The sequence below is a fragment of the Cherax quadricarinatus genome, chromosome 86, assembly GCF_038502225.1.
Source record: "Cherax quadricarinatus isolate ZL_2023a chromosome 86, ASM3850222v1, whole genome shotgun sequence".
Classification (NCBI taxonomy): domain Eukaryota; kingdom Metazoa; phylum Arthropoda; class Malacostraca; order Decapoda; family Parastacidae; genus Cherax; species Cherax quadricarinatus.
The window spans coordinates 18,669,286-18,696,558 of NC_091377.1; the positions used below are offsets into that span (position 1 = coordinate 18,669,286).

At 37.3% G+C, this 27,273-nt stretch overlaps 1 protein-coding gene across 2 annotated transcripts in view; it reads right to left on the reverse strand.

Annotated features, from left to right (window-relative positions):
* LOC128703020 (zinc finger protein 271-like) overlaps positions 1-23,681 on the reverse strand; it is a 41,682-nt gene extending 18,001 nt beyond the window's left edge. The window contains exons 1-2 of one of the 2 annotated variants that reach the window (XM_053797571.2): positions 23,585-23,658; positions 1,516-1,577 (exon numbers count right to left, since the gene is read on the reverse strand). The gene's annotated coding sequence lies outside the window, so the exon portion shown is untranslated. Of the gene's footprint in view, positions 1-1,515; positions 1,578-23,584 lie in introns of both variants that reach the window. The other variant, XM_053797570.2, reaches the window with a different exon arrangement.
* Positions 23,682-27,273: the final 3,592 nt, after the last annotated feature.

Below are 27,273 nucleotides of genomic sequence, written 5' to 3' on the forward strand. Positions count from 1 at the left end.
ATCTTTACCTAACAAGAAGTAGAGGTATATGCAACAGGAGCCCAAATGTTATTCTACATACAGAGAATGATGGCAAAATTAATCCACTATATAAGGAAGCATTCAAACAGTTAGACCAAAAGCCCTAAACCTGCACTCATGAAAGATGCAGAAAGGGGAGAGACATTACTGAAGAATATACATGGAAGGCAGGTACAAGAGGCCCCCCGCATATACAGCTCCTACTTTTCGGCGTTCCATGTTTTCATTGGTTTTCAATTGAGACATTGTTTATGTTTGGTACTTTTACTGCTTTTCCACCATTATTGCCATTTTTGTGCAACAGTTGCATAAGGGAAGGACGAACATGCTGAATTTTAAGGTAAGTATTTTATCTGCTTTTTTAAGCGTAGCTGTATTGAGTACTTAACCCTTTCACTGTCGGTGACATATAGGGACGGCTTACAAGCCAATGTTGGTGATGTATTAATACCCCAAAATTCTAGTGGCTTCAAATCTAGCAGGAGAAAGCTGGTAGACCTACATGTAAGAGAATGGGTCTGAGTGTGCAGTGTAAAAAAATCCTGCAGCATGCAGCGCATAATGAGAAAAAAAAAACTCCATGTTTTTGGATTAAAACGCCAACTTTCAGGTGTATTTTATGGTATTTATGGTTGTATTCTCGTTTTCTTGATCTCATTTGATAGAATGGAAGATATATTATAGAAGCAGAGATGATTTTGATTGGTTTCATGATGAAGAGTACCTTGAAATTGAGGTCTAAGTAGTAGAAATGTTCGATTTTTGCTGATATTCAAGAGTAAACAAATGACATCACCATCCAATACGCATCCAACTGGCCAGTCTAATACGTAGCCACATTATTTACACGATTAGATAATAATGCAGTAGTCTGCATAACAGTAAATCTATTTTTTGTGTGAGGAAAAATTTGAAATGGAAAGCAAGAGTAATATAAGAGGGGCCTGGAGATGTGACTAATGAACAGGGAAAACGTTATTTTAGTGCCAGGAATATTTGAATTGTTAATTCTGGACCCTATTTTAAAATTGGCAGCTTTTGAAATTTGCAGAAAATTGGCCAAATTGCCAATTTCTGATCACTTTCTTGGGTAGTTGATATCAGTAAATGGGCAGTTTCTTGTACTCAATCGATAGCATAAATGGAGTTCTAGAGAAATAACTATAAGTTTGGTCAACTGGAACAATGGAACTGGCCAAAAATAGGGCTCAAAGTGGGCGAAATCGCCAATGCGTATATATTGCCAAGACCGCTAACATTGCAAGAGCGCAATTCCATGAGTTTTCCTTCAAACTTTACATTTTGGTGTCATTACCATCAGGGAAAGATTCTCTATCATTTCATAAGAATTTTTTTTTTTAAATTCTTCAACACTGAGAGCAAGTTTGTGAGCAGGGGTCTTGACAGTGAAAGGGTTAATATATGATACTGTAAACATGTTATCAAGCGTTTTAGATGCATTCAATAATGAAAAAAACACACTTTTCCACCCACCGGCAATTTTTGCTGATAATTTGGGGTCACTGTACAAACTGTGGAGCTGTACAAACAGAGTCCTGTATAAATAAAGAAGATAAAGAAAGGATGCTTAGATTTTATAACCAAGAACTCAGAACAATGGATTCTAGTTTGATAAATTCATATTTAGAAAAAATATAGGAACTGATTCATTTGGAAATGCAATTTTAGACAAGTGGAGCAAAAATCTGGCAAGCAAGGTTAGAGACAGGTATGAAATCTGAGTGCTCTTCAAAATAAAAAATTCCTACAACATACATAAGAAAAGCAAAACAAAAATTTACAATGAAAAAACACAACATGCAAGTACACACAGTCACACCAAGTTAAAATACCCAGCAATAGTTAAAAGTCCTAAAAACTTTCCGAGATCCCTACAGGCACCCTGGAAATTATAAAAACCACAACAAAAATTAAAAGGCCTAAGCCATATGCAAAAAAATTTAAATGTTTCACAGTCAGCTGCATGCCACAAGGATCACAGGGAAGTGGAGGGTCAGGAGCACCTACAAACAGGTGGCCACGGTGGGTGAGGTGTGTGTGTCCAATCACCTGCAATCTTTAAAAACAGGTTGGATAAATGTATGAGTGCCTGGTGGCTCAGTTGGCAGCACATACAGCTCACACACTGAGTGCCCATTTTTCAATCCCCAGTACAGGTGAAAACACTGGGCATGTTTCCTTACACCTGCTGTCCCTGTTCACCTAGAAGTAAGTGGGCACCTGGGTGTTAGCTGATTGGTGTGCATCACATCCTGAGTGGTGATAGTATACAGTAGGGGTCCACTTTACGGCGTTTTGCTTTACGGCATTCTGCTAATTCGGTCATTTCAAATTATGATCAAAACTCACTATACGGCTCCCCCCACCTGACTTTCTAATACGGTCAATGCGCCCCAACCGGTTTGTTTACATTCTCTGTGAGATCCGTAAGCACTAAGTCTCTCCATTATGTCTGGAAACTCCAAAATTTCAAGTGTTTTTAAAAGTTATTTCATATTTTATATATACAGTAGACCCCCGCATACCGTTGGCATCACATAACGTTTAATCTGCACACTGCTCGCTTTTATCGCAAAAATTTTACCTCACATACCGCTCAAAAACCCGCTCACCGCTGTTCGTCCGAGACGCGTCCAATGTGCGCCCTTAGCCAGCCTCACATGTGCCGCCGGTGACATTGTTTACCAGCCAGCCTCCGCGGTAACATCCAAGCATACAATCGGAACATTTCGTATTATTACAGTGTTTTTGGTGATTTTATCTGCAAAATAAATGACCATGGGCCCCAAGAAAGCTTCTAGTGCCAACCCTACAGCAATAAGGGTGAGAATTACTATAGAGATGAAGAAAAAGATCATTGATAAGTATGAAAGTGGAGTGCGTGTCTCCGAGCTGGCCAGGTTGTATAATAAACCCCAATCAACCATCGCTACTATTGGTGGTACAGCTGCTGCTGTACCACCGTCAGCTGCTGCTGCTGCTGCACTGTCAGCTGCTGCTGCTGCTGTAGCACCATCAGCTGCTGCTGCTGCTGTACCACTGTCAGCTGCTGCTGCTGCTGTAGTACTGTCTGCTGCTGCTGTAGCATCGTCTGCTGCTGCTGTAGCATCGTCTGCTGCTGCTGTAGCACTGTCAGCTGCTGCTGCTGTTGTACTGCCGTCAGCTGCTGCTGCTGCTGCTGTAGTACTGTCTGCTGCTGCTGTAGTACCGTCTGCTGCTGCTGTAGCATCGTCTGCTGCTGCTGTAGCACTGTCAGCTGCTGCTGCTGTTGTACCACTGTCAGCTGCTGCTGCTGCTGTAGTACCGTCTGCTGCTGCTGTAGCATCGTCTGCTGCTGCTGTAGCACTGTCAGCTGCTCCTGCTGCTGCTGCTGTAGCACTGTCAGCTGCTCCTGCTGCTGCTGCTGTAGCACCGTTGTTGGTGTGGCTTATTGAGAATACCAAGAAACAATTAACCCCAGAGGATTTGCCACCCAGGATAACCCAAAAAAGTCAGTGTCATCGAAGACTGTCTAACTTATTTCCATTGGGGTCCTTAATCTTGTCTACCAGGATGCAACCCACACCAGTCGACTAACACCCAGGTGAACAGGGAAAAATGCCTGGAACTAGTGCTCATATTGGTGAATTTAAAGCCAGCAAAGGTTGGTTTGAGAGATTTAAGAATCGTAGTGGCATACACAGTGTGATAAGGCCTGTTCTGGAAGAAAATGCCAAACAGGACCTACAGTACTCAGGAGGAAAAGGCACTCCCAGGACACAGTGTCTCATCAGTCATTGCTGCATCTTCAATAAAGGTAAGTGTCATTTATTCTTCATTTAGTAGAGTAGTACATGCACAATATATATTGTGCATGTACTACTCTACTATTGTGCATGTATCCTTCTCTTTGTGTGTAGGAAAGTGTATATTTCATGTGGTAAAAATTTTTTTTTCATACTTTTGGGTGTCTTGCACGGATTAATTTGATTTCCATTATTTCTTATGGGGAAAATTCATTTGCATACCGATCATTTCGCATAACAATGAGCCCTCTTGCATGGATTAAAATCGCTATGCGGGGGTCCACTGTACTCTGATAATTATACTTATGTATACCTGTACCTAAATAAACTTACATACTGTGCTGGCGTGCAGGTACACATTAAAATCATTAAGTGTGTCTTATATCTCGAGACGTCATATTAGTAATGATAATAATAATCACCGAGTCTCATTTAAATGTCGTATATTACGTTAATATACACATTTTCATTAATCAATCTATGATATTTTTTCAAAATTATATAATAAACACAATGCATAACATATAAAGATGATAAATACACCTCACAGTAGAATAAATAAACATAAATATGAGATGTGGTAGCCAGATGACTTGCATAAATGATGCCATATTAGAAATGATAATAATAATAATAATAATAATAATAATAATCACCGAGTCTCATTAAATGTCGTATATTACGTTAATATACACATTTTCATTAATCCATGCATGATATTTTTTTCAAAATTATATAATAAACACGATACATAATATATAAAGATGATAAATACACCCCACAATAGAATAAACAAACATAAATATGAGATGTCATGTCGTAGCCAGAAAACTTGTACAAGTGACTGCAAGAATAACATTTTCTCTAGTCTAACATAAGAGAAAATGTGTTACTGGGGGTAACTGTAGAAAATCATTCCTTTCATATGTATGTATGTAAGTTTATTCAGGAATACACAAATACAGTTGCATAGATTATCACACATAACAGCATATGCATAGAGAACCTAGGATAACCCAAAAAAGTCAGAGTGACTTATTCCATTGCCTTCACTCAGAGCGTCATTTCTTCTAAAAATGGAGTTAAATGAGAATGGGAGTGTTATTCTTTATTTATTCTACTGTATCAATGTAGAGACAACTTGTACACAATGTAACTTGTACAGAAACCAGACGTGTACACTTTGTTTGTTCACAAAACTTACGTTCGCCTGGTTTGTTTACATAACTCTGCACCTGTCCTCCCTCATGTACTCTCTCTCTCATTTATTCGTTTTTATCTCGTTTACTCACCTGTGACCCTACATTAACCCATTCAGGGTCAGAGGCCAAATTTCAAAGTGTGCACCAGGGTCCAGAATTTTCAACAAATAATTTTGTTATTTTTTCTTATGAAATGGTAGAGAATCTTTTTCTGAAGGTAATAAAACAAAAAGTATGAAATTTGATGGAAAATTGATGAAATTATGCTCTCGTGAATTCTGATGTGTCGGCAATATTTACGCATTGGCGATTTTGCCGACTTTGACTCCCATTTTATCAAATCAAAGTAAATCAAATCAAATCAAATCAAAGTTTATTCTCTATAAGGATTACAATGCAGGGTTTACAGATTTTGGTTATTGTGTGGTTTACATGTAGCAAAATAATAATTACAGAGGGGGCCACTAGAACACCTAGCATGGCTAGGCATTTTGGGCAAACTTAGATTAATTCTTAACCCTAAATTATAACAAATTGTGGAGTAAGTTGACTAAATACTAAGTGACAAATATACTAGTTTGTGAGTTTAGCAATGTGAATGCTTTTGTTTTGGCACAATACATAGTTTCTATATTGGAATATCACATGCAAACTTACGACTAGTTTGGAATCATTACGTATTTTAAGATTAGGATACGTATTTCTGTGCTTATAGTCAAATGGGTGAGTGAGTGAGTGTAAATGTGGACCACCAGGTGGTTTTTACGTAGTTAGTTGATGGGGTGTATCAGGGAAATAAGATGTTTTCTAACAGTAGTTTTGAAGGTGATGAATGTGTCTGCTGTTCTAGAGCTTTCAGGTAGAGTGTTCCAGATTTTAGGGCCTTTGATATACATTGAGTTTTTGTAAAGGTTTAGTCGAACACGGGGAATGTCGTAGAGATGTTTGTGTCTGGTGTTATGCCTGTGGGTCCTGTCACAACTATCAAGAAAGCATTTTATGTCAAGGTTAATATTAGAATTTAAGGTACTGTATATGTAGATTGCACAGTACTAAGTGTGGATGTTCTGAACAGGGAGTAAGTTTAGATCTATGAAGAGTGGGGGGGTGTGTTGCCAGGAATGGGAATTAGTGATTATTCTTATTGCAGCTTTTTGTTGAGTTATTATTGGCTTTCAATTCAAATTCAAATTCAAAGTTTATTCTCTATAAGGATTACAATGCTGAGTTTACAGAATTTGGTTATTGTGTGGTTTACATGTAGTAAAATAATAATTACAGAGTTTACCACTAGAACACCTAGCATGGCTAGGCATTTTGGGCAGACTTAAATTAAATCTTAAGTTTAAAATATTACAAAATTATGATGTAAGTTGGTATTATGGCTAAGTGACTAAATACTAGTTTGTGAGTTTAGCAATGTGAATGCTTTTGTTTTGGCACTATACATAGTTTCAGTATTGGAGTATAACAGGCCAACTTATGACTAGTTAAGATTCATTATTTTGAGATTGAGATTGATATTTCTGTTTATGGTCAAATGGGTGAGTGAGTGTAAGTGTTAACCACCAGGTGGTATTCGTGTAATTAGTTGACAGGGTGTATCAGGGAGATAAGATGTTTTCTGATGGTAGTTTTGAAGGTGATGAATGTGTCTGCAGTTTTAGAATTTTCAGGTAGGGTGTTCCAGATTTTAGGGTCTTTGACATACATTGAATTTTTGTAAAGGTTTATTAGAACACGGGGAATATCATAGAGATGTTTGTGTCTGGTGTTGTGCCTGTGGGTTCTGTCGCAACTATCAAGAAAGCATTTTAGGTCAAGGTTAATATTGGAATTTAAGGTCCTGTAGATGTAGACTGCACAGTAGTAAGTGTGGATGTACTGAACAGGGAGTAAGTTTAGATCTATGAAGAGTGGGGGGGGTGTTGCCAGGGATGGGATTTAGTGATTATTCTTACTGCGGCTTTTTGTTGGGTTATTATTGGCTTTAGGTGTGTTGCTGCAGTTGAACCCCAAGCACAGATAGCATAGGTGAGGTATGGATATATAAGTGAATGGTATATATACAAAAAAGCGTCACAAGTACTATCACCAATCATTGCAACACTCTTTAACAAATCCATCGAATCCTCCACCTTCCCTACAGTTCTCAAAATAGCAAGGGTCACCCCGATCCATAAAGGAGGAGACCAAACAGAGTTGAATAACTATAGGCCAATATCCAATTTACACCCTCTCTCAAAAATCTTCGAAAAATTAATTCATAAACGAATCTACTCCTACCTCATCTCCCAAAACATTCTCAACCCCTGCCAATTTGGATTCAGGCCTAATAAAAATACTAATGATGCTATTATATACATGCTAGAACATATATACACTGCAATAGAGAAAAAAGAAGTCCCACTGGGGATCTTTATTGACTTACGTAAAGCTTTTGATACAGTTGACCATGACTTGCTCCACGTAAAATTGTCACACTATGGTATTAGAGGGCACTCCCTCAACCACCTCAAGTCTTACCTCAGCAACAGAAGCCAATATGTGTACGCAAATGGGGCAAGCTCTTCCGCACAACCAATTACAGTTGGTGTCCCACAGGGAAGTGTCCTTGGCCCTCTTCTCTTTCTCCTATACATAAATGACCTACCAAATGCTTCGCAATTACTCAAACCCACACTTTTTGCAGATGACACTACATACGTCTTCTCTCACCCGAGCCCAGTCACGCTAGCCAATACTGTAAACACTGAATTACAGAAAATATCTACCTGGATGAGGACTAACAAACTTACACTAAACATTGACAAAACCTACTTCATTCAGTTTGGTAACAGAGCTACAGATGTACCTCTTAACATAACAATAAACGGATCACCTATCACAAAGCTAACAGAGGGAAAATTCCTAGGAATCCACCTCGATAATAGACTCAAATTTCATACACATATACAACAAATTTCTAAGAAAATCTCCAAGACTGTAGGCATACTATCGAAGATACGGTACTATGTTCCACAGTCAGCCCTCCTGGCCCTTTATCACTCTCTTATTTACCCCTATCTCACCTATGGAATTTGTGCATGGGGCTCAACAACAATTAACCATCTCAGACCACTAATTACCCAACAAAAGGCTGCAGTTAGAATAACAAATTCTCACTACAGGCAACACACTCCACCAATATTCAAAACACTCAACCTACTCACCATACAAAACATCCATACTTATTATTGCACCTATTACATACATAGAACACTTAACTCTGATATTAACCCTCCCCTCAAACATCTCCTTGCCAATCTCAACAGAACACATGACCATAACACAAGGCACAGATCACTCTTTGATGTTCCTCGTGTCCATCTCACGCTATGCAAAAACTCAATGCACATAAAAGGCCCTAAAATCTGGAATTCATTACCTGTAAATATAAAAGAAACACTACCTGTTTATAAATTCAAGTCTCTTCTCAAAGATCACTTACTCACTCAAAACCAAATAAATACTGAATAACTGAACCTTATAAATTGTATATCCTATATGTTACTCACAATTATATCACACAAATGTTAAACCTAGGACCCAATCTAACTTTATTATTTTTTTAAATACACTACCTAACTGAATACTCCATTCGACTGAATGTACAGCAATGCAAGCAACCATATGACCTGTCTTTGTAATACTCATTTGTGCTTTATAGTTATCTGTTTACAATAATGTTTTATCACTGATTTCATCATTGCTGTTAATCTTAAGTTAATTTTAAGCCAGCCCGTAATGCTATGCATATAAGTGGCTTTGGCATGCTGCTCTTACCTGTATTTTTTGTACCTCTGTTCGTATGCTTAAATAAATAAATAAATAAAATAAATAAAGGGCAGTTTGTGGCACGTAGTATCGTATCTTGGAGAGGATCCCAACCGTTTTGGATACTTTTTTGGTTATGTGTTGGATATGGGTGCTGAAGTTCAGGTTGTTGTCGAGGTATAGGCCTAGGAATTTGCCCTCATTATGCCTGGCAATTAGAGTGTTGTCGATCTTAATGTTAATTTGCGCATCTCCTGCTCTGCTACCAAACATAATGTAGTAGGTTTTGTCAGTGTTAAGCGTAAGTTTATTGGCTGTCATCCAAGTCGATATTTTGATCAGCTCCTCATTAACAATGGTGTTGAGGGTGGCAAGATTAGGGTGAGAGATGACATAAGTCGTGTCGTCAGCAAAGAGAATGGGGTTCAGGTGTTGAGATACGTTTGGAAGATCATTGATGTATATGAGGAAGAGCAGGGGACCAAGGACACTTCCCTGCGGAACTCCAGTATCAAGTGGCTGTGTTGTTGATGCTGTGTCTTTAATGGTGACATACTGATACTTATTAGTAAGGTAAGATTTGAAATATGCAAGCGCATGGCCTCTTATACCATAATAGTCAAGTTTGTGGAGTAGGATGCCATGGTCTACTGTGTCAAAAGCTTTTCTTAGGTCAATAAAAATTCCTAGTGGATATTCCTTATTTTCCAATGCTGTGTAAAGCAGATCTAGCATTTTTATGATTGCATCGTTAGTGCTTTTATTTTTCCTGAATCCAAATTGGCAGGGGTTGAGTATGTTTTGTGCCGTTATAAATGAATATAGTCTCCTGTGCACGAGTTTCTCAAAGATTTTGGATAGCAATGGTAAGTTTGATATTGGCCTATAGTTGTTTAAATCTGTAGGGTCACCACCTTTATGTATTGGTGTAACCCTTGCCGTCTTCAGTAGTTTCGGGAAGGTGCTAGTTTCTAGTGACTTGTTAAAAAGTAATGAGATAGCATGCGAGAGGACATGGGCCGCTCTCTTGTACAATAATGGTGGGACATGAGACAGATTCCCCGAGTTATTTTTAAGTGACTTTATAATCTCAGTGGCTTCCATGGGCTCAGTTGGAGCAAGATAGAAGGAATTTGGGAAATTCCCATCTAGGTAGTCCCCGGCATGGGATTTTATTGGCGAGATTAGATCCTATGGTTGAGAAGAAGTCGTTTATCTTGTTAGCTGTTTCAGTGGGATGCAGTGGTGTTTCATTAGGTTTAGTTAGGACAATATTCTTGTTTTTTTTCAGTTTGTGGGCGCCCAAAATCTGAGAGAGTGTTTTCCAGGTCTTTTTTATGTCTTCTCTTGTGTTAGTGAATCTGCTGGAGTAGTACAGCTGTTTGGCTTTCTTTATTAATTTGGTGAGAACTGATGAATAGTGTTTAATTAAAGAATATCTTTATGTATAAAGCCCTGTCTATATTGCTTTTCATATTGGTGTTTCTTATCAATGGATTTCAGAATGCTGCTGGTTAGCCATGGGCAACCGAGCCGTTTATTCGTGATCTGTTTCGTTTTTATAGGACAATGTTTGTTGTATAGTCTAAGTAATTTGTTAAGAAAAATGTCTGTCCAACCGTCAATACCATTGGCCTTGGAGAATTCTGTATGCCAGTCAACAGTCTCTAGGTCTGCTGTGAACTTCCTTATTGAGGCCTCGCCATGGAGTCTAAATGAAACTTTGTTGTATTCCAGTGGTGGTTTCCTAATGTTTAAGAGAAAGGTAGGGTAGTGGTCTGTAGTGCTGTCTGTGATTATCCCTGATTTAAGGGGGGCTAGTATAGTGGTCCATATGTGGTCTATTATGGTTGCATTTGTCTCTGTGAGCCTGGTTGGTTTAGTTATTGTTGGTATGAGAAGTGTGTTGTTCATATTGTTGATGAAATCAGTTACAGGCTGATCATCTAGTAGTCCAAGGTTGATATTGAAGTCTCCAGCTAAGAGAAGGTGGTGCTTGTTCATTTGTCTGTTTGTTATTAGTGCCTCTAATTTCTCACTGAAATTTGGGATGTTTGTGTGGGGTATCCGGTAAATGGCACCGATTGTTAGAGGCATCTTAAGGTTTTTTACAGTAAAATTAGCAAAAATGTATTCCCCATATTCATCACTAAAGCAAGTGGTGCTAATACAAGATAGTTGGTTAAAGTAATAGATTGCAATACCATCTCCAACTTGGTATGGTCTGCAGTTGTGGATTGCTGTGTATTATGGTAGAGGGTAGATATCTATTGTGTCCTGTTTAAGCCAGGTCTCAGTAAGAATAATGCAGGAGAAAGGTGTCTTTAGCGACTCAAGAAGCGCCAGGAGGTCATCATAGTGTTTGCTTAAGAACCTGATGTTGTAGTTAAGAACTGATAGACTTTTAGCACTGCTTAGGATAGTGCTGGCTTGTGATGCTGTGTAATAAAGGCAGTTACTTTCCAGTAGGTTTTGACTGGGTGTTAGATTATGGAGGTTTATATCAGGGTTGACGTGATCATTCATCGTCTAGGTTTAAATTGTGGTTATTTATATCCTGAATTGTGTTGAGTTCTAGTACTGATATCTGTAGTAGTGGGAAGTTTGGACAAGTATATAGCTAAAGCACTTTGGTCATTTAGAGTATAGTCACTAATAAACATAATGAAGTTGATGTTGTCTAAGTGTTGTGCTAGAATGAGCTAAAGTACAACTAAGTATAAACTAAAAATATAAAAATCCAAATTAAAAATAGCACCAGACTCTCACTTGTAATTGCACTAAGGTCTAATATAATGAATTTGGTGTTGTCTATGTATTGAGCTAGAATGAGCTAAAGTACAACTAGGTTTAATCTAATAATATAAAAAATGCTAGTTTAAAATGGCACAAGACTCTCACTTGTAATTGCACTAAGGTCTAATATAAGTTGTTAACAAGAACTAGAGTATAACTAAATTTAAATTGACAAGACAAAATACACAAGTTAAGGTAGTAAAAGAAAGTAAAAGAAAGTAAAAAAAATAAAAAAAATAAAAAATGGCAATGACTTGGTTATAATATGATAGTAAGATGGTACAGAGGATAATATTAAAGTTGGAGTTTAATATACAAGCTTAAAAATTAGTAACAAAAGGGTAAGAAAAGTACAATAGAATAGGGCAATAATAAAAAAGTATATAATAAAATTGGGTAATAAACTTCACAGATAAAAAGGGCAATAATAAAAAGTTTAAATTAGATTGGGCAATAAAGTATTGGTATAATTGGGCAAGTATAAGATTGGGTAATTAATTCAAGACTAGAATAGTGCAATAATAAGATGAAAAGTTTACAATAAAGTTGGGCACTAAAATATAAAATAAAAATGGGCAATAATAAAAAGTTTACAATAAGGTTGGTCAATATAGTTTAAAGTAAAATTGGGCAATAATAGAGATTTTAAAATAAAATTGGGTGGTAGAGTATTTTTTAAAGTGAGGTAGAATAACTGAGGACAAGCTATGGTTAGTTTCAATTAAAATAAGATAGAACAATGAAGTGGTAAGAAGTAAAATAGGAGAGAGATTCTGTAGATATTAAACACAATTAAGACTATGAGGTAGAATGGTCGTTGAATACAACAGTGAGATTCAAAAGTAGTTGAGGTATTGGAGATTATTTGGGGGGAACAAAATTTATGGCATTATAACACTAATGGTGGACAGTGGGTATTATCTGCACCTTAATCTGATTCTGTTAATCCAGCCTCACTTAGGAATGTTTTAGGCCAATTACAGAATTCCAGTCAACCAGATTCTTAGCTGTTTCACTAGTATTACTTCTATTCTATTGATTGAGCACAAGAAATCGCCAAGTCATCTGTTTCAACAACAAAATAAAGTGACCGGAAATTGGTAATTTGGCCAATTTAATGCAAAGTTCAAAATATTCAAATTTTGAAATAGGGTCCAGAATAAACAATGCAGGCATTCCTGGCACTAAACTAACATTTCCTCTGTTCATTAGTTACGTTTTCAGGTTTTACAAGTGAATTCCATTTTGATTTTTATTCACATAATTAATTTTTATTCAAACCAAAAAATAGAAGATATACTGTAATGCAATACTGTAATAATTGTATAAATAATATCACCACATTTGTGAATGTATATTAGACCCACCAGCTGTCATGTATTAGACTTGTGAGGTCATTTGTTTATTCTTGAACATCGGCAAAAATTTAACATTTCTGCTATTTTGAGCTTAGTTTCAAGTCATTTCCAGTACTAAAACCAATCAAAATCATCTCTATTTCTGTAGTATATCTTCCATTCTATCAAATGAGACTAAGAAATTGCAAATACAACTATAAAAAACATGAAAAAACACTGCAAATTCGCTGTTTTAATCGAAAATTACGGTCTCGTTTTTTTTCTCTCATTACGCATTGTGTGCTGCAGGATTTGTTTTATGTAGTGCACACATACCACATAGATGTATTCTCTCATATCTAGGCCCAAATTTACTGCTCACAGCTTATCAGAGTGAGCTGAGCTCATAGCGTAGATCTATGGTTTGGACCCTGAATGTAAAGCCGTAGATCTACGGCACGGACCCTGAAAGGGTTAAGACTACAAATATTTTAAGGTAAGTAATGAGTGAACTGTAAATGCATTTTATTGCTCCGGGACACTTAAATGTAATAGAATATTATGTGCAGGTGGGGTGGCCTGGTATGGTAGCCTGGCTGACTACCATACATTCCACACTTGATTTCTTACAATAAATACTACTTGTCTTACTCTAGATCAAGACTAAATATTTTAAGGTAAGTAATGAGTGCACTATGTGTGTATCGTACTTTTTTATTTTTTTGATGCCTAGTTCTATTGCTAACTTAACATATGCTCGTGTAAACTTGTTATCTAGTATTTGTATGCATTTATAAGGGGAAAAAAAGGGTGTTCCACTTTACGGTGATTTCCGCTTTATGGTGGTAGCCTGGAACCTAACCTGCCATATAAGGGGGCCCTACTGTACCTTAGATAGGCTAGGGCTGTGAAATGAGCTGATGTATGATAGCACCTCTTAGCCTGTAAAATTGATTTGCGTAAAAAAAAAGCTTGGGTTTGTGAAGGACCTGTTTAGTATGGTCCAGAAGGCCTACTGCAGTGCTTCTCTATTCTTATGTTCTTCTATTATTAGCATAAAGGGTAGGTCAAAGAGATAAACTGCAGACAAGGGTGAGATAGTCAGTATAGTTTTGTTTATATTCCAGGCAATAATTTCATGTCACTGCTGAATCTGAAACTGTTTGTGCTACAACTTTTTGAAAACAGTGAAATTGGTTATAAATGCATGTTTCTAATTTTTTGAAGATTATGCTAAATACTGATATTAACATTATCATTGCATTATATCTCAGTTTAGATGCTTGATTAATTTTGGAGCAGTTTGAGGTAATTAATATGACCCTATATTGCATGAACATCTTATACATTAGTGTATGCTAGAATACCTTATAGCCAAGGCACCAAAAAGTACCAGGGTTCAATCACAGGCAAAGCAAGACAATAAGCAAGTCTTTTAACATTGATGTTCCTCTCCACTACAAGCAGGTATAATCACAGACAGCACTACAGACCACTACCCCACCTTTCTCATGACCAATTTATGTAAATTACCTCAAGACTCAAGAAAGATCTCATTTTGCCTGCATGACGAGAAATCGGTAAATAATTTAACCCTTTCAAGGTTTCAGAAGTACACTAGTACGGCTTACGCACCAGGGTTATTGACGTACTAGTATATGCCTAAATTCTAGCGCCCTCAAATCTAGTGAGAGAAAGCTGGTAGGCCTACATATGAAAGAATGGATCTATGTGGTCAGTGTGCGCAGTATAAAAAAAATCCTGCAGCACACAGTGCGTAATGAGAAAAAAAAAACTTTGACCGTGTCTTTGTATTTTTGTATGTTATTTATTGTTGTATTCTAGTTTTCCTGGTCTCATTTTATAAATGGAAGACATATTACAGAAATTGAGATGATTTTGACTGGTTTTGCAATGAAAAGTACCTTGAAATTGAGCTCAAATTAGCAGAAATGTTCGATTTTTACCAAAGTTCAAAAGTTAACAAATCATGCTAAGCATCCAATACATGTCAACTGGTGAGTCTAATATTCTTTCACAAGTGCGCTGATATTATTTATACCATTTCTACACTAATGCAGCAGTCTGCATAACAGTAAATCTTCTATTTTTTGTGAGAATAAAAAATTGAAAGTGGAAAGCAAAAGAATGTAAGAGGGGCCTGGGGACGTGACTAATGAACAGAGGAAATGTTATTTTAGTGCCAGGAATGTCTTTTTGTTTATTCTGGACCCTATTTGGAAATTGGCATCTTTTGAAATTTGTGTGAAATTGGCAAAATTGCTAAATCCTGACCACTGTATTGGATAGTTGAAATTGGTAAATGGGTAGTTTCTTGTACTCATTCGATAGAAAATATGGAGTTCTAGCAAAATAGTTATGCTTTTTGTCGACTAGTACAATGGAATTGGCCGAAAATAGGGCTCAAAGTGGGCAAAATCGCCAACGCATGAACATCGTCGAGACCGCTAACTTCGCGAGAGCATAATTCCGTAAGTTTTCCATCAAATTTCATACTTTTGGTGTCATTATGATCGGGAAAAGATTCTCTAGCTTTTTATAATAAAAAATATATATTTTTTTTTGAAATTTGGGCAACCCTGAGAACAAGTCTGGGAGAGGGCCTGGGGACCCCGAAAGGGTTAATATTAGCACTAGGTGACACTGATTTGCAGAGAGAGCTAGCTGATAGGAATAATATTGACAAAGACGTCAAAACTATTTTATATAAAACCCAAAACCTCTATAATATGCATTGTCTGATCAAAATGAAGCACCTACTTTGATTAGTGGATGGTACCACTATGACCCTGCCTCCTCCTGCTTCGCCTGACCTGACTACAGTATATAAGCCACGTCTACAGCCCTATGCTGTACATTCTACAAGATTGATGGACTGAACACATCGATTCCAGGCTGAGGGACTGATTACCTCAAACTCCTCCTCTCCTTACACCTTTCTGCTTTGTATTGGACTGATGAAGCCACTGTGTGGCAAAACGTTTCCTCAATAAAGATTCCCATATGTTGCATAAGTGTCTCAATCTTCATAGTGCACACTTACCACACGGATCTATTCTCTCATATGTAAGCCAAAATTTACCAGTCACAGCTTATCTGAGTGAGCTGAGTTTATGGCGAGTGACAGTGGCTTCAAAGCCACCATATCATTTATGGACAATTTACGGTGTATGTGCTTTACAAAACAAAAAGCATTTCTTTTATTTGTTGGAACCATGGCTAGGGCTAAAAGTGAAGAGGTTATAACACTAAATGGAGAAAAAAAAATTGGAATGACTTATGCAGCAAGTAGCATCACCAAACAGCAGTGACAGGTTGGTGTGGTTACCCAGGAAATTTGAAATTATGCTATCCGAAATTAGTGCCAGATTACTGATGGAAGCGGATTACTGATTGCTGGATTAGTGATGGCCGACCTGTACTAGGATTAGACTGCCCGAAATTCCCCGGCATGATAGTGGCTTTCTTTGTATTAGCAAGCCAAAATTGTAATTACACATTGTAACCTTTACAAAGAAATAAAATCTTTATCTTTTTATGAGCTGGTAACTGGGAACAGAAATAAACCACACTGCTTTGTTGAAAACCATCCTGTGATGTGAGTGTAAGATACACACAGTTCTTGCTCTAACTTTGTAATATGTGATGTAGTTCAGGGTGCCCACATAATGTGTTCTATCTAATTTTGTTCATAAAAAACTGCATGGCTATTCCATGGGTTATCCTGAGTTAGTAGCCATAAAAACTGGAAAAAGTCTTATTTTTTAATCCTGAAATCAACAAATGACTTTAAAGATGTAAGAATTATAAAATATGTAACATAAATACATATGATCTAAGAAAATATAATAAATGCTCATGACGATCCACAGGTTTTCAGAGATTTGAGCTGAGGACCAAACTGAGGGTAGATGGTGGACTGTGACTTTACAGACCCCAGTTCAAATCTCTGAAAAACTTTTGGATATGAAGATGGATAAATGGGAAAGGGAGGGAGGGGAAAGAGATAGGGATTGGAAAGAGTGAAGGAGGGGAAAGAGAGAGGAAGGGCAGACAAAGTGGTCAGGAAGCTTTACAGCACTTCGATGTATCCTGCAGACAAAGTGGTCAGGAAGTTTTACAGCACTTCAATGCATCCTGCATCTACTCGACAGTATAGACTGCCATATTCTTTATGAGGCACAAGTATGCTCACACCTTGAGTATGCTTCACTTTCTTGGATTGCCTGACTCCATCTCCGTAATTTCTTGACAGAATAGAGAACAGAGCAAGATGACTCATCAGCCTGGACAGATCTATCATTTCAGCAGAGCCTTCAACACTGGAGGGATGTGGGTGGCCTTACTGTTATGAACAAGGCCAATACTGTCAAAGTTCCAAACTTGGATTGACTCCAAGTGAGCTTCTACACAACAAGACAGGCAGAAAACAGCAACTACACTGACTGTACCCTTCTCCAGAACATCACTTCATCTAAGGTCATTTATTCTCAAGATAACTCAAATCTTCAACATGTTTGTAAGGCACAAAATAAAGCCGTCTAGTTGAATCCTCTCTAATACACAACTTTCCTTGTATGAATCTTAGTCCTGGCTTCGTCTTTGTAGATGCCTTCCACCCCACTACATTGTAAAATGCTCCAAACTTCAGAACACCCATGACTTAACCTGATTCCTCATTTTTTCTTCTTCTCCCTTTTCCCCTTTCCTCTTTCCTTTTTTGTTTTTCTTTCTTCTGTCATGTGTTTCTGTTCCTTCATTATTTATCTCATCACTTCCCCTTCCCCCCACCTCTGTGCACTTGCTCTCCCTCTGTGGACACCTAGCTCCCTTGCAGTGCTCCCCTTTCTTTGTATTTGACTGGCTTCTCCTCCTTAATTCCCCACTACCACCACTACCACTACTACTACTACTACTACCACCACTACCTCTTCCTGCCTATATATAGCCGTCCTGCTCCACTTCTGGTTAGTGTGACTTTGTAAATGGTCCAAGTCGGACCAAAACGTCGTCGTAAGCTCCTCTCTTCTATGTGCGGGTTATTTGTGTATCGTTCCAGTCAGGGTATTGTGCCTTTTTTTGTTATTTATTTGACTGTTTCGGTCGTATATATACATCTTACGAGCCAATATGTTGACGTGTATACACCTACCATCCGACTTACGACCAAGTTCGGTTTCGAGAAACCGGTCATAAGTCAAAATGGTCGTAAGTCGAACTTTACTACTGAATATCAACAAAACATTTTTGTAATGACTTTACTTTATTGTTTTATTTTGGTATTTCATGTTTTACTTTACTTATGCTGTAAGTACTATATTTTATACTGTAAGGTTTAGGATAGACACTGTGTACAACACAAATAGTTGTTTATTTCCAAGAAATTTGGCATAAAAAACACGGTCGTAAGTCGAGTGGTCGTAAGTCGAGCAGGTCGTAAGTCGGATGGTAGGTGTATATTCAAAAATTCTAGCGGCTTCAAATCAAGCGGGTATGTACACATGTGAGAGAATGGGTCTGTGGTCAGTGTGTGCAGTATAAAAAAAAATCCTGCAGCAAGCAGTGCATAATGAGAAAAAAAAAACTCCGTCCGTGTTTTTGGATTAAAACTCCAATTTTGAGGTGTATTTTCATATAGTTTTTATGGTTATATTCTCGTTTTCGTAGTCACATTTGATAGAATGGAAAACATATTATAGAAATGGAGGTGATTTTGATTGGTTTCACTATGAAAAGGACCTTGAAATGGAGTTCAAAGTAGGGGAAATGTTTGATTTTTGCCGATGTTCAAGAGTAAACAAATGACATCATTGTCCAATAAATGTCCAACTAGCCATTCTAATATGCAGTCATGAATGGGTTGACATTATTTATACAATTATTACAATATTGCAGAAGTCTGCATAACAGTAAATCTCCTATTTTTTGTTTGAATAAAAATTCAAAATAGAAAGCAAGAGTAATATCAGAGGGGCCTGGAGGTGTGACTGATGAACAAAGAAAATGTTATTTTAGAACCAGGAATGTCTGCATTGTTCATTTTGGATGATATTTTGAAATTGGCATATTTTTTAATTTGCATGAAATTGGCCAAATTGCCAATTTCTGACCACTTTACTGGGTAGTTGAAATTAGTAAATGGGCAGCTTCTTGTACTCAGTAAATAGAACAAATGGAGTTCTAAAGAAATAGCTATGAGTTTGGTTGACTTGAATAATGGAATTAGCCGAAAATAGGGCTGAAATTGGGCGAAATTGCCGATTCGTAAATAGCGCCGAGGTTGCTAACTTTGTGAAAGCGTAATTCCATAAGTTTTCCATCAAATTTCGTACTTTTGGTGTCATTACCATCGGGAAAAGATTCCCTATCATTTCACAAGAAAAAATAAATTTTTTTTTTCAAATATTTTGCGACAACAGGAGACCCCTCAGGATTTAGGGTTACGACAATCAAAGGGTTAATTTAGGGAATTGGAGCACAGATCTTATTCCCTAGAGCAAGAGCCCCTCACCAGCATCAAGGAACCTCCCTTGAGGGGATGTTAACCCAAAGAAATTGACAATGACAAGTTTATTTTAGCATGATACATGTTTGTACATAGGCATGTAACATAACAATTTGGTGAACATACCAAAAGCCCCTTTATATGCAGAGCATTTTGGGCAAACTTAAGACTAATTTAAGATTAATAAGACAATAACAGTGCAGTAATTTTACATATGGTCATTCGGTGAGTTACAATAAATACAAGAAAATTGAATATTCAACTAGTTCACGCTATATGCCTTTAGTAAGTTCAGCAGAGAATGATTACAATTTTGATATAGTTTATAAAAAATACAATATTACAATTTAGTACAAATTAAAAACAATGAAGTTGAAAGAATAGTAAGTTTGAAGTAACGATTAAATAGTTGAGGAATCATCAAGCACAGTTTACAATATGAAGTATTACAGTTTAGCACAATTTAACCCTTTGACTGTTTTGGCCGTATATATATGTCTCACGAGCAAGTGTTTCAGACGTATATATACTCAATAATTCTAGCGGCTTCAAATCAAGCAGAAGAAAGCTGGTAGGCCCACATGTGAGAGAATGGGTCTGTGTGGTCAGTGTGCACCACATAAAAAAAATCCTGCAGCACAGAGTGCGTAATGAGAAAAAAAAAACTCTGATCGTTTTTTTGGATTAAAACGCCGACTTTGAGGTGTATTTTCGTATAGTATTTATCGATGTATTTGCATTTTCATGGTCTTAGGTGATAAAATGGAAAACATATTACAGAAATAGAGATGACTTTTATTACTTTGACGATGAAAACGACCTTGAAACTGAGCTCAAAGTAGCGGAAATGTTCGATTTTTACCAATGTTCAAAAGTAAACAAATCACACCACACGTCCAATACACGTCAACTGGGGAGTCTAATATTCTTTCACTAGTGCATTGATATTATTTATACCATTTTTACAATAATGCAGTAGTCTGCATAACAGTAAATTTTGTATTTTTTTGTATGAATAAAAAATCAATATAGAAAGCAATAATAATATAAGAGGGGCCTAGAGATGTGACTAATGAACAGAGGATATGTTATTTTAGTGCCAAGAATGTCTACCTTGTTTATTCTGGACCCTATTTTGAAATTGGCATCTTTTTTAGTTTGTGTGAAATTGGCCAAATTGCCAATTTCTGACCACAATATTGGGTAGTCCAAATTGGGAAGTGGGAGGTTTCTTGTACTCAGCTGATAGATAAAATGGAGTTCTAAAGAATTAGCTATGAGTTTGGTCAACTGGAACAACGGAATTGGCTGAAAATAGGGCTCAAAGTCGGCGAAATCGCCGATACGCATATGTCGCCAAAACCGCTAACTTCGCGGGAGCGTAATTCCATGAGTTTTCGACCAAATTTCGAACTTTTGGTGTCATTACCATTGGGAAAAGATTCTCTATCATTTCATAAGAAAAAATAATTTTTTTTTTTTTCAAAAATTTAGGGACATAGAATGACAGTTTCAGAAAGGTGCCTGAAACAGTTAAAGGGTTAATACAATGAAACTGAAAACATTTATGAGTCTGAAGTAATAAGTAAATGGTTGAGCAATCATCAAGCACAATATACAATAATGAAATTGAAACAATTTTAAGTTTGAAGTAAATGATCAAGTAGTTGAGCAGTCTTAAATTATTTGGGAGTGTTTTTGAGTAACTTTTGAGTAACTGCTAGGTACCAAGTAAGTAAAGTGTTTGTCTGGTTAATTTTGAGTGATGAGACGATTTCTAAGTAGGGCCTTAAATTGATTTACAGACAGGGGTTCTTTAGTGTGTTCTGGCAATGAATCCAGATCTTCGGGCCTTTTATGTTTACCTGGAGTTTACCTGGAGAGAGTTCCAGGGGTCAACGCCCCCGCGGCCCGGTCTGTGACCAGGCCTCCTGGTGGATCAGCGCCTGATCAACCAGGCATAGCATTTTTGCATAGGGAGAGATGGACACGAGGGATACTGAAGAGTGATATCTTCTATTGTGGTTGTGTGTCACATTGTTGTTATTAAGGAGTAGTTTGAGAGGAGGGTTTATATTTGAGTATCGTGTTTTGTGTGTGTGTAGTAGGCACAATAATAAGTGTGGATGTTTTGTATATTAAGCAAGTTAAGACTCTTAAAAAGTGGTGGAGTGTGCTGTCTAGTGCAAGAGTTGGTAATCAATTGCACTTCAGCTTTTTGCTGGGTTATTAAATGTTTAAGGTGATTTGCTGTGGTTAAGCCCCATGCACAAATACCATAGGTGAGGTACGGGTAAATGAAAGAGTGGTAAAGAGCAAGAAGAGCTGATTGGGGTACATAGTACCATATCTCTGAAAGGATACCTACTGTTTTGGAGACTATCTTGGATATTTGCTGTATGTGTGTCTGGAATCTGAGACTGTAGTCAAGGTGGAGACCTAAAAATTTGCCCTGTCTGTCTGCCTTGAAATGGGTGAACCATTTATCAATATGTTTAGCTGTACATTTGAAGCTCTGTTTCCAAATAGCTTGAAGTAGGTTTTGTCTATATTGAAAGTAAGTTTGTTGGTAGTCATCCAAGTAGATACTTTTAGCAATTCAGCATTTACTGTGTCTGTTAGTACGGTTGGGTTTGGGTGAGAAAAGACATAAATTGTGTCATCTGCAAATAAAATGGGTTTAAGGAGTTTAGTTTCATTTGGAAGGTCACTGATGTAAATGAGAAAGAGAAGTGGGATAAGGACACCCTTGTGGGACTCCAACAAGAACAGGTTGTGTAGTGGAGTTAGCACCATTTGTGTATACATACTGTGTTCTATTGCTAAGATAAGAGTTTAGGTAATCGAGAGAGTGCCCTCTGACCCCATATTGTTTGAGTTTTAGGTGTAATAGGTTATGGTCAACTGTATTAAAAGTTTTTTAAGTCTGTGAAAAGTCCCAGGGGAATTTCATTTTTTCTGAGTGCCAAATACATTAGTTTAAGCATATGTATAATTGCATGGTTAGTACTCTTTTTCGATCTGAATCCAAACTGACAGGGGTTAAGTATGTTGTGGGATACTAAATAGGAGTAGACTTGTTTGTGAATTAATTTTTCAAAGATTTTAGATAGTAGGGGCAAGTTTGATATAGGCCTATAGTTGTTCAATTCAGTTGGATCACCTCCTTTGAAGATCGGGGTGACTCTTGCTGTCTTGAGTATGGATGGGAAAGTGAAAGATTCAATGGATTTGTTAATAAGAGCTGCAATAATTGGTGACAACACATGAGAAGCTTTTTTATACATGAGTGTTGGTAAGTTATTTAGGTCTCCTGTCTTGTTCTTTAGTGTTCTGATGATGGACAAGATTTCAGTAGTGTTTGCTGGGGCTAGAAATAGAGTATTTGGGTAGTTACCAGTGAGATAGTCTTTTAGTTGTATGTTTGAGCTTGGAATTTTGTTTGCAGGGGCCCCGTGGCCTGGCTGGCAAAGCTCTTGCTTCACATGCGGAGGGTCCGGGTTTGATTCCCGATGGGGTGGAAACATTTTGACATATTTCTTCGCACCTGTTGTCATGTTCACCTAGCAGCAAATAGGTACCCAGGTGTTAGTCGACTGGTGTGGGTCGCATCCTGGGGGAAAAGACTGAGGACCCCAATGAAAATAGGACACAGTCCTCGATGACGCACTGACTTTCTTGGATTATCCTTGGTGGCTAACCCTCCGGGGTTAAAAATCCGTACAAAATCTTATCTTCCTACGGTCGAGAAAAAGATTAAGTTTGTTGGCAGTATCTGTTAATTGAAGGAGAGATTCTTCTGGTGTCGTTAAGTTAATCTCTCTGTTTTGTGACAACTTTTTAGTTCCTAGAATTTCAGATAAGGTTTTCCAGGTCATTTTCATATTTCCTTTTGTCATGAAATTTGTTTTCGTAATAGTTTTTTTGACCTCCTTATTAGATTATCCTCTTCCCAACACCACAGCTTCTCTCTCAGCTCAACATATATTACATTACTTAACAAAATAGTAAGTGATGCCAGAATAAAGTACCAAGGTGATGAAAGTTACAAAACAGTGACAAAAAGGCACAGTAAAGTACTTGAGTGGTGAGAGATGGCGAAATCCTTTCTCTTCTTGTTAGTGTTTATAGGGCCACTGAGAGTGTAGGTCGTATTGAACCCTGTCCTCCAGTGTCCGGACAACACCAAGGTCGTACGAAATAGTAAGACTATTTATTTATTTGGACATGATATATAGTTGTACAAAATCAAAATCTTATTTCTTTGCAAAGCTTACAATATGTGGTTTAAATGTTATAAAATATTAATTACAAAGAAGGCCACTAGCATGCCTAGGCACATCAGGCACACATACTAATTCTTACTCTATATTTATTTATTTATTTATTTATTTATTTATTTATTTATTTCCAATTTGTGCACACATACAGAGGTACAAAAAAATACAGATAAGAGCAGTATGCCAAAGCCACTTATACTATGCATAGCATTACGGGCTGGCTTAAAATTAACTTAAGATTAACTAAGCAATGATTATTATTATTATTATAATCAAAAAGAAGCGCTAAGCCACAAGGACTATACAGCGCTGCTACTAAGCAATGATGAAATCAGTGATAAAACATTAATGTAAACAGATAACTATAAAGCACAAGTGAGTATTACAAAGACAGGTCATATGGTTGCATTCAGTTAGGTAGTGATACTGTTAGGTAGTGTATTTAAAAAATAATAAAGTTAGATTGGGTTTTAGGTTTAACATTTATGTGATATAATTGTGAGAAACATTTAAGATATACAATTTATAATGTTCAGTTATTCAGTATTTATTTGGTTTTGGGTGAGTAAGTAATCTTTGAGAAGAGACTTGAATTTATAAACAGGTTGTGTTTCTTTTATATTTACAGGTAATGAATTCCAGATTTTAGGGCCTTTTATGTGCATTGAGTTTTTGCATAGTGTGAGATGGACACGAGGAACATCAAAGAGTGATCTGTGCCTTGTGTTATGGTCATGTGTTCTGTTGAGGTTGGCAAGGAGATGTTTGAGGGGAGGGTTAATATCAGAGTTAAGTGTTCTATGTATGTAATAGGTGCAGTAATAAGTATGGATGTTTTGTATGGTGAGTAGGTTTAGTGTATTGAATATTGGTGGAGTGTGCTGCCTGTAGTGAGAATTTGTTATCATTCTAACTGCAGCCTTTTGTTGGGTAATTAGTGGTCTGAGATGGTTAATTGTTGTTGAGCCCCATGCACAAATTCCATAGGTGAGATAGGGGTAAATAAGAGAGTGATATAGGGCCAGGAGGGCTGACTGTGGAACATAGTACCGTATCTTCGATAGTATGCCTACAGTCTTGGAAATTTTCTTAGAAATTTGATGTATATGTGTATGAAATTTGAGTCTATTATCAAGGTGGATTCCTAAGAATTTTCCCTCTGTTAGTTTTGTGATAGGTGATCCATTTATCATTATGTTAAGAGGGACATCTGTAGCTCTGTTACCAAACTGAATGAAGTAGGTTTTGTCAATGTTTAGTGTAAGTTTGTTAGTCCTCATCCAGGTAGATATTTTCTGTAATTCGGTATTTACAGTATTGGCTAGCGTGACTGGGCTCGGGTGAGAGAAGACGTATGTAGTGTCATCTGCAAATAGTGTGGGTTTGAGTAATTGTGAAGCATTTGGAAGGTCATTTATGTATAGGAGAAAGAGAAGAGGGCCAAGGACACTTCCCTGTGGGACACCAACTGTAATTGGTTGTGCAGAAGAGTTTGCCCCATTTGCGTACACATATTGGCTTCTGTTGCTGAGGTAAGACTTGAGGTAGTTGAGGGAGTGCCCTCTTATACCATAGTGTGACAATTTTACGTGGAGCAAGTCATGGTCAACTGTATCAAAAGCTTTACGTAAGTCAATGAAGATCCCCAGTGGGACTTCTTTTTTCTCTATTGCAGTGTATATATGTTCTAGCATGTGTATAATAGCATCATTAGTATTTTTATTAGGCCTGAATCCAAATTGGCAGGGGTTGAGTATGTTTTGGGAGATAAGGTAGGAGTAGATTCGTTTATGAATTAATTTTTCGAAGATTTTTGAGAGAGGGTGTAAGTTGGATATTGGCCTATAGTTATTCAACTCTGTTTGGTCTCCTCCTTTGTGGATCGGGGTGACCCTTGCTATTTTGAGTACTGTAGGGAAGGTGGAGGATTCAATGGATTTGTTAAAGAGTGTTGCAATGATTTGTGATAGCACTTGTGAAACTTTTTTGTATATAAGGGGTGGTAAGGTATTTAAATCTCCTGCCTTGTTTTTTAGTGCGTTGATAATAAGGGAGACTTCGTATGGGTTAGTCGGAGCTAGGAACAGTGTGTTCGGGTAGTTGCCGGTGAGGTAGTCATTTGGTGGGGTATCTGAGCTTGGGATTTTATTGGCAAGGTTTTGTCCTATAGTGGAGAAGAAATCATTGAGTCTGTTTGCTGTTTCTGTTGGTGGGAGTTGGGGTTCATCTATTTTTGCTAATTTTATTTCGCTATTTCGTGATATCTTTTTTGTTCCCAGAATTTCTGATAGGGTTTTCCAGGTCTTTTTTATATCACCTCGTAAGTTGGATAATCTGTTCTCATAATACAATTTTTTTGCCCTTCTTATCAGGCTGGTTAGGATTGACGAGTAACGTTTTGTTTGGTCTCTGGTTATGTGACCCATTCTGTACTGTTTTTCATATTGGTGTTTTGTATTTATGGATTTGAGAATGCTGGGTGTTAGCCAGGGACTGTTCAGTCTCTTTGCTGTCATCTGTTTAGTTTTTTTAGGGCAGTGCTTGTTATAGAGGTATTGGGTTTTTTTTAGAAAATTATTAATACATTCGTCAATATCTGTATAGGTTTCTAGCTCAGTGTGCCAGTCAATGTTTGCTATTGCTGTTGTGAAGTTATTAATGGCTGCCTCATTGTGAAGTCTGAAGGTGACTTTAGTAGTGTCTTGGGGTAGTTTACCAAGAGTTGTTATGAGGAAAGTAGGGTAGTGGTCTGTGGTATTATCTGTAATTATGCCTGATTTTAAAGGGGATATGGTGTTGGTCCAGATGTGGTCAAGTAGGGAAACACTAGTCTCTGTAACTCTTGTAGGTTTTGTTACTGTTGGTAGTAACATACAGTTACTCATTGTGTTTGTGAATTCAGTAACGTGTGGGTCCTGGTCTTGCAGGAGATTTATATTGAAGTCACCTGAGAGTAGTAAGTGATCTTTGTTCATGCGTGCATCAGTTATCATACTTCCTAGATTTTGACTAAATTGGCTAATGTTTGACTGTGGAACTCTGTAGATGTTTATCAATGTGAGAGGTTTTTGTAGGTACTTTGATTTGAATTTAGCTATTATATATTCCCCATGTTCATCCCTTGTGCAAGTATTAGTGATACATTCTAGTTGGTCTGAGTAGTATATGGCTGTGCCACCCCCTTGTTGATCTGGCCTACAGTTGTGTATGGCTGTGTAACCAGGAATGGCATAGACATCTGTACTATCAGGCTTTAGCCAGGTTTCAGTTAGTGTAATGATGGACATATTGGCATGTAAGGAATTTAGTAATGCTATGAGGTCATCGTAATGCTTGCTTAAAGATCTGATATTGTAGTTAAATATAGTTATGTTGTTGTTGGCACTGAGAAGTGCCTTTGATTGTTCTGCAGTGTAGTAATTACAGTTACTGTTTGATTCATTTAAGTCATTAAATAAGAGGTTGGTATCAGGATCAATGCTTGTAATC